This window comes from Colius striatus, chromosome 4 (genome assembly GCF_028858725.1).
Source record: "Colius striatus isolate bColStr4 chromosome 4, bColStr4.1.hap1, whole genome shotgun sequence".
NCBI classification, from domain to species: Eukaryota; Metazoa; Chordata; class Aves; order Coliiformes; family Coliidae; genus Colius; species Colius striatus.
This window is the reverse complement of record NC_084762.1, coordinates 4601711-4617747: the sequence shown is the minus strand read 5'-3', so window position 1 is coordinate 4617747 and position 16037 is coordinate 4601711. Positions and strand designations below refer to the sequence as shown.

The window sequence follows — 16037 nt, the reverse complement described above, 5'->3', positions numbered from 1 at the left end:
CTCTCCGGCCTCCAATCGTTTGTTAACTACAAATGTATCTTAGCGGAGATCTGATCCGTTTTCATCTAAAAAAGAGCAATGTTTCTGTCAGACATCACAAAAGTAACTCACTATAGGAAAAGCTTCAAAGGAAATGCAAGGGAAGAAAGGCTACTGAAGGAATATTTTAGCATTTATAGCAACTCCTCTTCAGATAAAGTAAAAAGGAACCTCTCTCTTGCACTCGTTTAAAAATTCAAATCCTTACAGCAGGAAAACGAAGAACCAAGACACAAATCCATTTACGTGCCAGGTTTTTCTATCTATATGTTGCTGTAGTCAAGGAACGAAGACAACTTCCTTCATGGTTATATTTGTAAGTAGATTTATCATGGAAATGGCACAACCACCCACACCATCTGTCAAATACTGTATTTCAGAGCTCCAGTTACTGAACTTCAATAGCATCTCAGATGAGCAGCTCCTGTGGATGAATAAAATCAGTCACACACAAATGACATTCTGTTTGTGCATCATGAAACAAAATAAACTAAGTTTGAAGCCCTTCATTGCCTGCTACACTTGTTGCTGGTTTCAAGCAGGTATGCGTGCAGAATTTCAGGGGCATTGTGAAGAGCAAATGAACTGGGGCACTATTCAGCAGAATAACTTCGCAGCAAGTGCTTACATTTGTACAGAGTGCAACTTCCTCTGTGACAAAAAAACACACATGGACTGAATTTCAGTCTATATTACAGGTTTGTTATTTTTGTAGATACCTGATCATAGAATCGTTCCAGTGGGGGAAAGATCTTTAAGATCATTGAATCCAACCACTAAGCTAATACTGCCAAGCCCACCACCAGACCGTGGCCCTCAGCACCTCAGCTACATCCCTTTTAAATACCTCCAGGGATAGGGACTCCCCCACTTCCCTGGGCAGCCTGGGATAGTGTCTGATAACCCTTTTCAGTGAAGAAGTTTTAACTTATCTCCCATCTAAACCTCCCCTGAAGCAACTTGAGGCTGTTTCCTTTTGTCTAGCCAGTGTTTACTTGAGAGAAGAGACTGATCCCCTCGCCAGTCCCTGGCTGCAACCTCCTGTCAGGGAGTTGCCAAGAGCGAGAAGGTCTCCCCTCAGCCTCCTCTTCTCCAGGCTCAATGTCCCCAGTTCCCTCAGCTGCTCCCCATCAGACTTGTGCTCCAGCCCCTTCCCCAGCTCTGTTCACGCTGCAGCCCCTCAGTGTCCCTCTGGCAGTGAGTGAGGGGCTCATCACTGAACACAGCACTCAAGCTGTGGCCTCACCAGGTCCCAGCACAGGGGGACAATCACTGCCTTGATCCTGCCAGACACACTATTTTTGATCCAAGCCAGGATGCCATTGGCCTTCTTGCCCACACTGCTGGCTCCAGGGTGAAATTCTTGCTCTGTATAAACAAAATCCAGGCAATGCCTAAAGCTTGTCTAGCAGAAGAGAATGCAAAGTGACAGCAGGAAAAGAAAGGCAAGAAGGTGTTATGTCTTCTCCAAGCCAGAGCATAACCCAGCTGGGATGTATGCTAGTGCCTGCTACTTGCAAGTTCAAAATCCTGCTTCCAGCTCAATGCCAACTCCATGTACACACGTATTGATGTAGGGCAAATGGATATTCAGGACATTTCCTTGCAAACTGAAAGATAAAAACAGCTGCACATCACACAAAGGAAGTTCTGCAGGACCCGACCTACTCCTCTCTCAGCCCTACTAGAGGAAGTTTAACTGTGAAGAGTCTGTTTTGTCACATTCAGCAGTCCCATGAAGGACATGCCCAAAGCCCCAGCCAGAACCATTGGCTCTGAGTCCCAGTTATAGGGATTTTATGCTCCTCTTGTGCATCCAGAGATTACTGCAGTAACTGTTCACTTAGCCTTTAAATGAACTTTACACTTACTGCTTTATCATCAAAACCTAATCATATTATACTGGATTTAACACAGTCAAAGCCAAGCAGCCTTTCACCATGAGGCTTTGTACCTGCCATTGCTTCACAATGAAGCTTACACTAATAAGTTATCATCAATGTTATTAATGGTCATTTCTTTAGACGTCGTAGTCTGCTGCAACTGCTTTTTCTTCAGCAACAACAAAACCCAATTTTACACAAATCAAAGAGAAAATAACAAGGTAATCATATAAAAGAGTGCTTTTAGCCATGCTTTGGTGATCTCTCTGCAACACGACCACGTTAATTGAGCATAAGTAATTGGGTTCCTTTTAGGCACACACTGCAGCTTTTATGCTGTCACAATCACGCCTCTGCACCCGTCCTACTGCCCATGTTTGCACTCGAGTGCTATGGCAAGGGCTGGGCAGATTCCACACAGCCAGCAAGGTAAGAGTGCCAGGAATTGCAAATACCCAAGCAGACAAAAAAAAAAATCCCTACAATGTTTTATACTGTTGCTTCCTGATGCCTCAGAACATTGAATAGCTACTAGTCCTGGGTTATAATCCTACAGTGCAGAGGAAGAAGCGTAGTCAACCCGCACCATGCCAGGGAACTGGAAACACAGCTGAAAAGTGTGATGTGGCTTCTGAAAGCCCTAAAGAGAGTAAAATTACATCTCTGATCAAGTACTTAAAAAGATGAACTAGTCAGGAACACAAGATCAGAATTTTCCATCATCTGTTTACTGCTTTACTTTTAACTGTTGTTATTCAGCACGTGCCAAACCACAAAAATTGCTCAGGAAAGTGAAAAGGAAACAGAAAAGAATGAACAAAGGCAAGTTAAGCCTTGCACTACCTACAGAAATAGTCATTTTGTTTAGTCTTCACGACCACTAATTGCGCTGCTTCTACAGCAAAGACAATTCCAGCCTCCAGAAGCCGCGAGAACTGGTTTCTTATTTGTATTTCTGACCCTGCAGAGATGGAGTTGCAGGTTTGCCTCAGTGCACTCACCTATGAAATCCTGAAACGTGTGCTTTCTCGACAACACCTTTACAAGGCTTAGCAGTAGTTTAAGTCCTGTGCCCCACTCCTGGATGATTTAGAAATCCTCATTATTAATGGCAGTATTCACCTCGTGTTTGCGAACATCCACTCTTCTAGAGCATATGGGGGATAAAAGGAAACCCCGACAACTTTGTTTCACTTATTTTTAGCCCTTCCTTCCCTCCTTCTGTGTAAGTCTTCTTTTTCTATTCCCAGTTTATGCTGAGGATACTCCATCACGTGTTTGCTCACCTACAGCGACGTGCTTGCACAAAGACCAACTGCATCAGTATTTCCAGAGGCAACAACTAAACTGGCAGTGTTGGTCCCAGAACTCCAACCACTCCTCTGTCTTCCAGAGGCACAAACTTTCAGCGGCATGCTAACTTGCCAGGGTCAGGTACTCACATCACCAAACTGATACTGAATAAGGAGAATGTGAAAATATCCTAATATGGGGGGAAAGAATAAAACTGATTTAAGCTGATCTGCTTTTCTTCCTCGCCCTTCCTCCATGCTCTGCTCACCTCTCTCTGCCATCACAAAGCCCTTCTCAGGGCTTGGTGGCAATTCCCCCTGCTCTCAGGTGGTGAAGTGCTGCTGAGAAGTGCTGTCACCTCAATCAGATGTCTAAAAAGCATCTTTTTCATAAGCTGTATTGCACCAAACAGGATGAAATTACCCAGCTCAAGGGAAGGGGTAACAATGCCATTGTGCTCAGCTTCGCACATCCCACGGACACCTGAGCATCTCATTCACTCTTTGCCTCGTTGGCTTTGTTCTGCTTTGCTATCAAGATTCTCCATGTAATTCTTCAGCTTCGGTATGGTTTCTGCACTCGAAACACGACACGAAAAAGTGAGGTTTCGAAACGTGACTTTGCTCACCAACAATTTCTCTGCCGCACTTTGCTCTGTGCGCAGGAAATTGAGCAAAGGAACGCAAGTGTGATGGTGTCGATAGCAATCTAACAGGGTAACTCATGCAGCAAATAAAGGAGAGGTAGAAGCGAGCTGATTTTTTCCTTCCAAAGCACTTGCTAGCGAACTAGACAGTGTCTTGACAAAATGATCTCAATGGTTTTGTTTAAGTAACTTCCAGAACTGCTTGTCTCAAAGCCTACGTGTTATTACAACACCCACTCTTTCTCTCCCTTCTAATAGAGCTACGTGCTTGCACTTATAAAAGGGAAGAGAGTTAAAGAGGCAATCGAAGCAAGGCAGTGAGCTGCCTTCTCCCTTGGCCCTGCCCTGTGAAACGAGGAGCAAGCAACCACTGCCTGACCCTACAGCCTAACAAACAGCACCATTTTCATCTCTTATCCTCACTGAAAAAAGAAATATCTCTCTAAGTTTACCTACAGAAACCATATTTTCAAACCCAAGTGCCTAAACTTTAGCTCCCAAACCTGTACTTTGGCTTCTAGGGCACTGCAAGTATGATCAAGCCTCTCCTGAAAGTGTACAAACACTAATGGACGTTTTAAACACAGAGCTAAAAGTTCCCTCTGACACCTCACAACGGTAGGGATCCAAAGATGGAAGGGTTTCCAAAAGAGACACCATTACTAAGGATCTTATTCTGATTAAAACCAAGCTTCCAAAACCAAAGAGTCTTTAGATATTCAAAGTCTTCTTATTCTTGACATCTGATACCTACTTAACTTTGATTTCACTGAAACTAGGAAAAGCACCCCTGAATCAAGTAAAAAGGCCCCCAGAACTCACCCTAAATGCAGCAGGGCATAATTAAACTTCTATTTTATATCAGATTACCTCTTCAGCTTCAGACTGTCTCCTGTACATTAAGCACAGGGCTACATATTTCTTCCTAAAGTTAGAGTTTTTGCAAAGGATTAAAAGTAAGAAGGACAGAATCACAACACAAACGGCTCACAGTCAACAGCAAGCTGTAAATCAGGCTAACCCAAGTGCTGTGCTTCAGCTTAAGCACAGAGAAGACTTTTGAGTCAGTTGCCAACTGTTTTAACAGTCTGACTTCAGGTGTCTAACTTACTTCAGACTGCTTGAGATGGTCACAGGGTGCTCAATCCCTCCTCACTCAGAGGTCAGCAGGGAAGTCAAAGAACTTGAGGCACTCCAAGTTTAGCAGGGATACTTGAGAAACTCTGTCCTTTCATCTATCCTTAAGAGCTTTTATTGCTGAGGACACCAGTTCAAATACATACAGAGTGGATCCTTAAAATCCACTTGTGTAAAGCACAATTTGATATTAATTAATTAAAACCAAGGAGGGCAGAGCTTTGACATGCAAAGGCTAAAGCAGTTTTGATAGAGACCGAAGCAAGTGTTTATCTATGCCAATGTTGGTCCTTATCACTATTTGCTGATACAGCAACCACTGGACCGTCCTATGAGGCATGGATGAGGTTAGTATGGTTTGATGGTTTCCTACTGCCTGTACACACATGATTGTTTTTCTTGGTATGTTTAACAGACAACACCAAGCTCTGGGGTCTATAACATGACCCAGGTATCACACTGGCTGTCAGCAAAAGAGAGCTTCCCCAGTCCTCTCTTAAGGGTCATGTCACACCAAGTTTTTGTACTGGAATGACTATTTTATTAGCATAATTTCTTGTTATTAGCAGGACTTTTGCTGTTTTGGTTGACACCAGCTCCAGGAAAGGTGCAGCTATGTTAATGTGTGGTACCAGCACTCGGTTTGAGTAGAGCCATTAATTTAAATGGCAGCACACATTTTGGCAAGTGCAAATTAAACGTTGATGCCTTCTCCCATCACACCCTGCTAAGCCTATAAAATCAGTGCACCTCAAGTTCACCTATCAGAAGCAACTGCATATTGATATACACACCAAGAAATCACACCCAGCACCTCCACTGCAAAGCAAGTTTCTGAATTAAATGCTGATCTCTCGTAACATCCCAGGACAACTCAGTAAATTCTGCGTGCACGTCGCCTCACTGATGGCAAAATAAACAGGTACCTCCACAACAACAATGCTCAATCTAAAAATGCTCAGTTTGTTCCAGGGGATGCTTTAGCATCAAAACAGACGTGACTGGCGTTGCTTTCTATCTAGGGCTACTTTATATGTTATCACCTCTTCCAACACACGCCCATGTTGCTGGCTACCCAAAGCAATCAATAGGTAAGAACAGGCAAATGCCATTTAATAATGTTTAGGACAAATGGCAAAGTTTAAACCGCAAAATCTAGTCTTTCCACTACTTCTCTATTAACTGACACTTTGAAGGTAACACCAGGGAAAAGGAAGAAGTATTTCTTGCCTTTGGGTAACGCTTCCCTGAAATAACAGACCTGCCTGTATTTCAAACTCACAGGAGAGAGAAGAGAGCTGCTGTGGGGGTGAGCAGGAGGCTCCTCAGACCCCACATCTCAGCACTTCTCTCACGAGTGTTTAAGGGCAGGATAACTTTCTGGACTGACCCAAGTTAAGGTAAAGAGATAAGGAAATAATCTGCTCATTAATTCAAAACATAAAAGGTTCTTCTTCAAGAAGCAGCCACAAAGGTGCACTCTGGGCTACTCCTCAGGCAGCAGATGAAATACAGTGGCATCACTGGCAAGGGCAGAGCAGATTAGGTTTATAAATTGGATAATTACCTTTTAGCAGAAGGTGAGACACCTTCACCCCGAGGCACACAGCTTGGACTTATCAGGAAGCTGCCCTGTGATAGACTTTCATCCCAGAGAGAGCCTGCCAACTCATTTGGCCTTGGGATAGGTAAAGAGTAAATGACAAGTTGCAGTCTGGGGCATCTTTCTTTCTGAGGACTTTTTTTTTCCAAGTCATGGCTACTCACATCAAAACAACCTCGATGCTGAGACTTCTGAGGGGCTGTAAAGACTCACCACCCTCTGCTAACAAGACCAAGAAAGATCCTTTCTGTAAGAGCTGGTTTCATTTAGTGCATTTAGCTTTCTGGTTTGATTGAAGAAAGTAACAACCAGCAGATTTTTAGCCATAAACAGAGTGCTGGATGAGGAAGATTCTGTGATTCTATGTGATTTGACCTCTGAGGTAACACTAGAGCCTCAGCTGAGAAATGCCAACGTCCTCATGTGAACAAGAATCAAACGAAACATCTCAGCACATCTGAACATCTCTGACCAAAGTGAAAGGGGGATTTTTTCCCACTCAAAAAGAGTTGATTTCCTGCTCAGCATGAAGCACATTAAATGAGACATGACACTTGATACTGACCAATGTTTCCCACTGTTAAGAAAGCACCCAAGCCTGAGCCACTGTGAAGTTTCACAGGGCTTGAGCACTTCATTGAAAGACAGAGCAAAGGCAACACAGGAACAGCAAACACCAATCACACAGCCTATGGCTAATGCCAGAGTACTCACACAGAATGCCAACATATCAACATTCAGCAAGGACATACACTACAGTATTTTAAACATGCTTAAAAAACAATTACTAAGTAGCCCTGTGGAGTTTGTGTACTGGGTCTGCATTACAGTCATTTAACAACTCTATATTCCTCATCTACACAGAAGCTTTAATAGTAAACTGAGGAAAGCAATTATCACTTCAGTGCCGTTAAGATAAAGCATGTTGACTAGAAGAAGCAGGTGGAGAGACAACAGTTAGCACAGTTAACAGTCCCAGCCTGAGAAATTCTTCCTCTCTAGGCACTCCAAAGACTTGAAAACAGTCAGGATGCCTCCCCAAAGGCAAATCAGCAAGCTCCCAGGCAAAGCCTAATCAGAAACCAGTTGCACTTAGTTATCCGTGTAAGAACAAAGCTGTTTAAATATAACCAGCTAGAGAAAGTACGTTGCCAGCAATTAACTAAAATACCTCAGGGACATCTGGAAGTCTTCCTCAAACGTCAGGCAATGTTGTCAACAGTTTGATGACTAAATTATCTCTCTGCAATGGAAGGATTATCAGCTGTTACTGAAAAAATTAGGATTTGGTTAATAAGTCGTTGGAACAACTTCTGTTCCTAACACACAGAAGAAGAAAGGCCATTAGAACAGAATTATAGAGTGGCTCATGTAACAGCAACAAGGGTCATCAGCAAAGAGCAACTGCTGTCTGGTCACATCAGATACTGGATGTACCCAAAACACCTCAATGTGAGTCTGAGGGGAAAAACACAGAAATTAGGGCAACAAGTTAACTGAACTATCTTTGCACTTAATAATGATCAAACAGGACAAGCTCCTTAGTCATATTCTCTGCATTTCTTTACCATAATCCTCCATTTGAAAGGCTGGGATCCAATGGAGCCATTTCCATACTGCCTGTAGCAACTGAAGAGAAAGGAAGAGCAGGCAGGAGATCACATCTAACAACCCTGGAACTTAAAAACAGAGAAGGGAACAGGAGCTCTGGCAAAGTCAGTAGGAAAAGTCTTACACACCAGGTCTTTCTTCTAGGGCTAAATGGTGTGTGAACATGACAAAAGCAGGAGAAGTTGGTCTGATGGAAATCCATGCTAGAGGTGGGGTGGGAAGGTGACTTCCCTCAGGGTAGATTTGCTTTAGCATGGGTGAGAGGTTCTCAGTGCCAAGGCCTCTGAGCTACTTGGAGCTCATTCCCTTCCCCAGTCTCACCTGCGCTCTTCCATAGACGTGCACAGTCTCTTTTCACACTCTCCCACATGCACCTTTTTAGGCAATGCCTGTGAAAGACTCCAGCCAGGTCAGCCTATAAGCATACAGCTCCCAGAGAGTGGTACACTGTACCTAGCTCTACCCAACTCACCCTCCTTTTAGACATCACATTTTCCCTTCAGAAGGAGACCAAAGGAAACCGACAACTCCCTGAGCTAAAGGAGTATGCAGAAAGCATGAAAAGAACCCCACTCACTACTCCTGTACAAGGCAGGCTACAAGGAAGATAACAAGTACAAATTCCTGTGTTTCCACCACTGGCTTGCTCCCAGCTCACATCAGCTCAAATTAGCAACCTCCTGCATTTACTACACGTGCGTAGGTATGCCTCTCACAGTTAGTCAGCTCAGCAGCCTCCCACCACAAAAACGAGCTTATTGTGGCCTCAAATGTTAGAAGCTTGCAAGAAATCTTTCTATTCAATAAAGCAGGGTTGAGCTCAAAGCTTTCCTGCATCTGAAAGCACCACCGCTGACTTGATGTGCCGCACTGGGATGTGGAATTGCCGCTTTCCATTTACTACCAGGAAGGTGCTTTTTCAACACTGATAGTGTTGATTTGTACAATGCCCCTTTCCAAACAATACTTGCATGTCTTTTCTGCTGAACTGTCACTCAAAAACCTTGCTCTACTTGTCAGGAAAAAGTCTAAATACTATTACTTTAACATCCCATTAATGTTTTAACCAAGTTCTCATCATAACTCCAAAGGATGAAATGTTCAATTGGAAACTGTAAATCTGTTTGTCTGCCTGTCAAAACAATACCAGCTCTTGCTGTGTCTAGCACCAGCAGTGGATTCACTGAGCAGATTTCAGCTGCTAGTAGTTTAAACTCAATGTACTAACTAAAGAAAATTAAACCAGAAATAACAGATACAGACTTTTGACTCACCAGCCAGGAGGTTTACAGGAGCCAGGAAACTTCCCTGGGTTAAGCCCATATTCTCACATTGCTTCTCAAAGCAAAGAACAATTAAATATCTCCATTTTTATCACTTTGACCCCACTGGTAATAGAAGGAGTTTTGAATTGAGTCTTGAAGAGGAAAAGCAATGAAAAATGAGGTTAAATGACACCAGAAACTATTCCTGCTCCCACAGAAGTCGGGAGAGTCTTCTCATTGTCCTTCATGGGCACAAAACCCTGCATTGAATGTGCCTGAAAGACAGAAGGGGCCCTTCAAGTCACCATGATTGTTATTAGCAGCAGGCAATATTCCCTCAATGTGAAAACACCAGAGGTTTTAAGAACAGGTGGCACTTCAGTGAGATCTACAAGAAGAGCTACAGACACGAACAGTCCCTGTATTAAGCCAATGGCAGCTGTCTGAGCTGCTGTAAATATTTTAGGAAGATAATTCAGTCTTGACTTCGAGCCTTATAGTTGGATGTACACAGAACAATTGGAATAAATTACCTCTGAGACAGGTGTACTGACATATTTTAACGCAGGTACAACCGCTGTATGAAATCCGACATCAGGAAAACGCACAAGCGACTTGCGTGAAGCATCACCGCTAGCTTGTAGGTTTGAGCTGTTGCAGGGTAAAAGGTAGGTAGCTCTGGTTTATGTCAACAGGCAAATAAAAAGGCAAACTAATCCTCTCACCAGCGTTAAGGAGCAAACAGGACACTACTGTAACTCGCAACTTTGAAGATGATATAGTCCCATTTAGCGTGACCGTGTTTCCAGCCCATGTGGCTGCTGAAGATAAGGACAGAAAGATGAAAAGAATCAAATGAAACTTTGGATCTTAGTGACATGTTTTGCCCCAAAAAGTAAGGTAATGTTTCCTACAAACACAAAATGGAGAGAAAATGGTTTGGACTAATGATAGCACATGAGTAGCACAGCAGCAAAGAATCCAGAAAGATCACGTGCTTGCAAACCTACAGGAAGAAAAAAGCTAAGGGAAACATCTGTGGAGGATGAAGTCACTCAGAGCCACTAAATCAACCTGCTGAAACCGTTTAGCATCGCATTTTCAGGTTTTAGTTTCACCTCTCCCCTTCTCATTCAACTCCTATTTCCCATAAAGGAAAGAACCCAGCAGTGAGCACAGGTGATGACGTAGGGAGCAGGGTACAGTGCTGGCACGCAGGTCCCACCAGCTTTTTGGGAAGGAGAGGTGCGGTGGCAGCAGTGGGATGGGGAGTGCCCATGGGCAGGGGAGATGAGGGAAGACACCAGACTGCTGCATTGAGGTCTAATGGCAGGCCACTGAGAGTCATCTGTCATCTAGGACACAACAACATACAGAAGGCATCAGTCTTTAAGATGTATGCAATGCTTTATCTAGGGAGAATGCTGGTGTATTTCACAGAATCATGAAGATCTTTTCCAACTCAAGGGGCTCTAAGATCACTGAGCCCCATGGAAACCCAGCGCTGCCACGGTCACCACTAAACCACATCCCTCAGCACCTCAGCTACACGGCTTTTGGAGATCTCCAGGGATGGGGAGTCTAGCATTTCCCTGGGCAGCCTGTGCCAGTGTCTAACAACCTTTCAGTGAAGAAGTGTCTCCTAATCTTCAATCTAAACTCTCCTGGTGCAACTTGAGGCCATTTGCTCTTGTCCTGACACTTGTAGCTTGGAAGAACAGACCGACCCCCACCTCGATACAGCCTCATGTCAGGGAGCTGCTGAGAGCACTCATGTCTCCTCCCAGCCTCCTTTCCTCCACACTAAACATCTCCAGCTCCTTCAGCTGCTCCTCTTCAGACCCTTCCCCAGCTCCAGTGCCCATCTCTGGACATGCTCCAGCACCTCAATATCTACCTTGCAGTGAGAGGCCCAAAACTGAACACAGCACTTGAGGTGCAGCCTCACCAGTGCTGATTACAGAGGGACTATCCCTGCCCTGCTCCCGCTGGCCACACTGTTTCTGACACAAGCCAGGATGCCCTTGGCTGTTTTGCCCACCTGGGCATGCTGCTGGCTCATGTTCAGCTTCTATCAACCAACACACCCCAGAGCCTCAAAATTCAGCAGCTTCTCAGCTTCTCTGCCCCAGCAGAGGGGGTTGTTGTAGCCCAAGTGCAGGACTGGGCACTTGGCATTGTTCAGCCTCATCCCACAGGCCTCAGCCCATGGCTCCAGCCTGGCCAGGGCTCTCTTAAGAACCTTCCTGCTCTCAAGCAGATCAATGTTCTCATCCACCCCAGTGCTGCCAAAATTACTGTGCACTTGTGCTCCTCATCCAGATCACCGAAAAAGATGTTCAACACCTAGCTCTGGGGAAAGAAATGTCAAAGAATGTATCCACAACTCCATCTATCATTTTGCCAATAAGTTCCATTCGTTTAACAAGAGGGATGGTAAGGCAGGATGGGTTTGTAAGGACTCTGAAGATACAAAATAAGTCTACCATGAATCAATCTGCAGCAGAACATACACTTCTCAACCAAAGTCTCGTGCTTCCATTTATAACGACAAACTCCCTCACCTAAATCTCAGTGCCATTCAATTTACTAGAAAAAATATATTCCATTTAAAAGAATCCAGCAGATGGGCAAACAAGGTAAAGGGCATTTAATTTCAGTTGCCTCTCCTCCATGCCAACAGACTACTTTGAAGAGACTGCAAGTGTAGGAGGGGAACATATGTGCATGTGGATTGCGCATCTTGGAGGAAATTTGCTGCTGGATAGTAATCTCTCCTCTCTTTATTCTTTCCTTCTATGCTAGCTCAAATTCACATGATGGGTGGGTCCACACAGCTATCTGTAGACCTAAGCAAGGAAGAGTCTTGCAGTCCTTTGTGCAAACAGTGGCTATAGAGCCGTTATACCAAATGCTGGCTCAGCCTTAAGGTTTCAGAGGCAGATCAGCACCCCATTGCAAGTGCTGATGGAGGATTCAGGTATCTCATGACAAAGGTTAGAAATAAAGGTGTTTTTAAACAGCACCCCAGAAGTATCTTGGACCTTGCTGGAGTTCAAACCAGGGCTTTGAATGGCTCTATCTTGGTGGTTTCTGAGTATATACTGACAGAGCCTGCTGCCATTTAAACAACCAGTGATCAAGTGACACAAAACTCTTGGACCTGCAAGCAATGTTTCTGTATCCTTGGATGTAAACGAAGAGGGCACTACTAATACTGAAGCAAAAGACCTTGGAAAGAAAACTGATCTGAGTAAAATTCTGATACTGTGTCAGGGACAGTCTTCCAGTACCTCTGGAAAACATCTCTGTCATCGAGACAGACCTCTTGCAACTGCTTGGGCTTCTGGAGGAAGTGACAGCAACTTAGAAACCCATCTTCACAGACCAAGAAGCCAACAGCTGTGCTGAGGATCTGAAACTGAGGACATTGCTGAATAAATACCTTTGTCTTCAAATTCCACATGCAGCACCTCCAGCCACAGGCACGAGTAGCTTAAATTCACACCTGACAATCACAACAGTCTAAGTCTAAAGTGCAGTGACACTGAGGAATACACACAAGTGTGTAGACTGCCACAGACCACTTCATACTCTGAGGACACAGTATTTGCCACAGAATGAGGAAATCCATCTTGCAATTGATCTAGCTATTTATCATTGATCCTTTTGGTGGTGATATGGCAAGAAGCAGTTCTCTGAAATGATACAGTGATTCCAGAACAGTACTAATAGCTGGAGGACCCCAGGATCACTGGGGCAATGCAGAGTATACATCATGCCATGAGATGCTTCTTTTGGAGATCTGCCATCCATCTTATAGCAAATCTTGGTGTGCTGGAGTTTGTCACCAGCTTTAGTTCCCTGAACCCTTTCAGATGCAGAGACAGAGATCTAAGGTGGCAGTCTTAGCATCGCTGGTGCCAAGGGCAGAGATAACCAAGTTAGTTCCACCAGCCCTAAGAAGAATGCAATGGCAGTGTTGGTTGGCTCAGGATTCAGACTGCTGCGACAGGAAGAGAACTGCTGCAATGGATAAAGAAGAAAACAAATGCTTACAGCGCTTCATATTGGCCTTCAGTGGCTGAACTGGTTCTGAGGATGACCAAATCAGAAGCCTCTGTGGTAATCGTAAGGATCTGAGAGGACTTGACTTTACCAGTCTGGAAGGGAGAAGACAGAGAGACTTTCTTGGGATGGCTTTCTTAGGAGGATGGCCAGCAGTAGATCAAAGACAAAACAGTTGGATTTGTCTGACTGCTTTCCAGCCCACAATGTCCACTGGGTCTCACATCATAGAAAGCTTTCACTGCCTTCTCAAGGAGAAAGTTTCTGTAGTACAAGCTCACTGTTCCTTCCTGGTTTTAAAGGACATCACATGTAGCACTTGCTGGGTGCAAGACCTTCCCTGTCACACTAACAGAGCCCTGTATGTGTGTCAGAGGATGAAATTCAACCCTGAAGCAGGGGCGCACTCAGGGTGTAAAACAGCCTTGGGAGACAGCAAAGCTAAAGAGAAGCACAGCTTCTCCTGACAATTCAAAGTTGAAAGAAAATGAAACAACACAAGAATTATCCACCTCGCATAATCACTGAGTGGGAAGGTGAGGATGGCATCTCACACGTGTCTGGCCTCAACTGGCAGGCTGTTTGGATAGCCATAATCTGAATGTGTTTTGTGCACTACCACTCCAAAAAAAAAAGCAAAAGTTGGTTATTTAGTATAAAGTTGCAAAGTCCACAAACCTCATTTACTGTCTCCTCTGTGCTTTATAGAGTTCTGTTCCAATTTGCACTTAATTGGATTGCTACAGCTAATGGCAAAATGAGGTGTTAAATAAGTATGTTTTTGTAGTCAATTAAACTCAACTGAAATCCCACACATGTATGAAGTTATGAGAGGTGAGTGCACAATGCCAGTCAGCAGAAACCCAGCATGATTAAGCTGATAAAAAACTGCCCCCTGCAAATAAGCTGTGCCACTGATGGCCCTGCAGCTGGCAGAGCAGTACTTAACTAAGGATAAATGCTGCAAAATTACATTCCCTATTCATTTCAGATGGGAAATAAACAAATCTGCAGCGATCCAGATGAGCTGAAAAGTCAAAATAAACGAACAAAGATGAAAAATATTTAACTTGACATGAACCTGCACACGCTGGATGGTGATTGAAAATAACTTATGTGAATATGTGCACATTTCTGTTTACTTGTTTAGTTCAAAAGAGAGATTTTCAGTATTTTCCAATGTGAATTTCAGTTAGAAGCCAAAAATCAGGCAGTGATCTCTGATTCTGAGATGCTGAAAGCTGTGTGCTCCCAACACATCAATCTGTGCGACTCCATCCTGCTCAGAGCACAGAGTTAAGTTCACACTAGAGAAAATCTCTTCCCTCGTGCAAAGGTATTACTGGGCCACATGTGAGAACACCTGAAAGCAGAGGTTAGCTCATCTTTAGCTTGAGCACGTCCAGCACAAAAAAGACTTCAAAGCAACATTACTTCTGCAAGACCAACAGCAGCAAGAGCAGACAGGTATACATTACACACCAGGTTTCTTATGTTTGGATGACAGTATCACTTACCTACGATCCACTAAACAAAAGTACATCAAAAGCATTTAGTAGAAGGTCTAGTTTGTTGAAAAGCCTCTGTAAATGTTGGAAGGATTGCAATTATTATCTTTTCCACCTTTTATAAATACACAGAGCAACATCACAGTCCTGGTGCCCGTAGGAGACTGTACCAAACCTTCCCTTGACAAATTAAACCAGTCATGAGGTTGGAGAAGAGAAAGCTGAGCAAGACATGGACATGATGTATAAAATCACACAGGCAGTGGATGATTGCAGAAGCAGAACTGCTGTTTAACACATCACACAGTGCTCAAATCTAGGGACAACCTGTTGAAAATTGAAGAAAAATTGGAAACTGAGGAGGAAAAACAGTAAACTTCTGCAGTTTGGTGCCAGGGGAAGCTGGACACAGGCAGCATTTAATCAAAGGGGTTCATACATAACAGCTCCATAATACCTGGATACTAAAGGGACAAAGCAGACAACCCTAATCCAATGTCTGTGGGCTGCATGAGGAGGATGGACTAAAGAAAGTAGCCAGGCTTATGTACTATCTTTAAACAGTATCTCCTATTGCCTCCCTTGGAGGCCAAATGCTGGGCCAGATGGACTCTGCAGAGATCTGCTTGGGTGCTTCTTCTCTAGTCTTCAAAAAGTTTTGAAGTTCATTGTTCCAAAAGGTAATGAACTTTGACTCCTGGACTGAGCATCAGCAATGTACAACACTGTTCATAGATGTGCCACGGGCCAGAAGGACAGCTTGCCACCACAAAAGGTGAATGTCTACCCAGAACTAGATCGAGCACCAACACAGAGCTCTGTTAGAGGAAAATATCTCATGCCACATCCAGCAGCCCAAGAGAAGTGAGGCCACTGCTGCTTCATGCCCCAAGGTCCAACCACTAGCAAGGCTGGAAATGTCTCTCCCAACAGAGACATGCACACAGAGTACACATACACACCACATACATACATACAGATACA

At 44.0% G+C, this 16037-nt stretch overlaps 1 protein-coding gene across 6 annotated transcripts in view; it reads right to left on the bottom strand.

Moving 5' to 3' along the window:
- The window catches only part of HIVEP1 (HIVEP zinc finger 1), a 124188-nt gene that overhangs the window by 37894 nt on the left and 70257 nt on the right, over nucleotides 1–16037 (bottom strand). The window lies entirely within an intron of this gene.